We start from the raw sequence: 1,507 nt of genomic DNA on the forward strand, positions 1-1,507 counted from the left end.
ACCAAGGCCACATTTTCTGACTACTGAAGAAGTAGGTAGAATTCATAATTGACTTTGGTGTTTGGTGTATAAATTTAAATAATAGCTAAATTAACTAGTCATTTGTGTAGGTGTATAGATGTCATACTCTCACAGACAGCACTGCACTTCAAGATACATATTAAAATGTTCTTTATGATGATGAATATGACAAAATTCCTCTTAAATTTGTCATTCTAGTCATAATAAACCATACGATTGTCTGATTCAAAATAGTGAATGTTCATTTCAGTTCACTATTGCTTAATATATAGATTTTTAATGTGTTCCAATTTATTTTTGATTTCCGTTTTTCCTAGATTCATACTTTGCACATCACACATTCTGATTATTAAGGGATGCTTATAGCTATTTCGTCTCATTTTGAGTTGTGTCCCATCAGCTAATGACGGTCCTGAAAGCATTTTTCCATCAAAATCATTAAGTAGGCTATTTTGGTTGTGTGCAAGTGCTGCTGCGGGGTGAGAGTCCCAAAGAGCGGGAGTCCTGATTGCCAACAACAGTGCAGCTGCCTTCCATGCCTTCGTAACCGCTGCGGATGGCGGTGGTGTGCTGGAATAACCAGAAGCGGAGCTTGATGGCACACAACATCCTCAGCAAAAGAGGATTCAGTGTGCAATCCTTTGGGACAGGGACCCACTTGAAGCTCTCAGACAAGCCCCAGACAAGCCGAACGTCTACGATTTGAAAACCACAGACTATCAGTTGTGCAATGATCTTCTTAGGAAAGACAAAGAACTCTACACACAGAATGGCATCTTACATGTGTTGGACAGAAATAAGAGAGTCAAGCCCTGGCCAGAAAGGTTCCAGAACTGCAAAGATCTATTTGATCTGATCCTCACCTATGAGGAGCGAGTGTATGACCAAGTGGTGGAAGATCTGAATTCCCGGGAGCAGGTGACCTGCCACCCAGTGCATGTCATCAATGTGGACATCCAAGACAGCCACGAGGAGGCCACCGTGAGGGCCTTCCTCATCTGTGAGCTATGGCAGTGTATCCAGTACCCAGAGGACTTGGAGAACGAGATCGACGAGCTGCTTCACTAGTTCGAGGAGAAGAGTGGCCGGGCCTTCCTGCCCACTGTCTGCTTCTACTGACGGTGCCGTGGACCCTGCCTCAGACACTCCCGGACCCCCACCACCTGGGAGCGTCTGCACACTGATTATACAAAATTTTTGCCCTTTAACCAAAAAATTAAAAAGCAAGCAGTTTATAGGACCTTTACCTTACGTGTATGTGTCTTTAATTGTGCGAGCCTTTGTCTCCCTCTCACTGGATGAACTGTACAAATACCCAAATAAAGCAATGGACTGTATTCTCAAAAAGGAAAAAAAAAAAAAAATCGTTAGGTAAATTCTATTTTGAGGAGGCAGCTCTTCCTGAGTCATATTTTGAATGTCTTTCAATCTGAGGGGCTCATCTTTTGACACTGTATCAGAGAGTGTTGCACTACTAGTTAAGAAA

The 1,507-nt window shown here is 42.7% G+C and overlaps 1 pseudogene; it reads left to right on the forward strand.

The window, feature by feature from the left end:
* Window positions 1–556: 556 nt before the first annotated feature.
* On the forward strand, window positions 557–1,140 carry LOC102842370 (annotated as a pseudogene).
* Window positions 1,141–1,507: the final 367 nt, after the last annotated feature.

Source organism: Chrysochloris asiatica, unplaced genomic scaffold, assembly GCF_000296735.1.
Source record: "Chrysochloris asiatica unplaced genomic scaffold, ChrAsi1.0 scaffold00070, whole genome shotgun sequence".
NCBI classification, from domain to species: Eukaryota; Metazoa; Chordata; class Mammalia; order Afrosoricida; family Chrysochloridae; genus Chrysochloris; species Chrysochloris asiatica.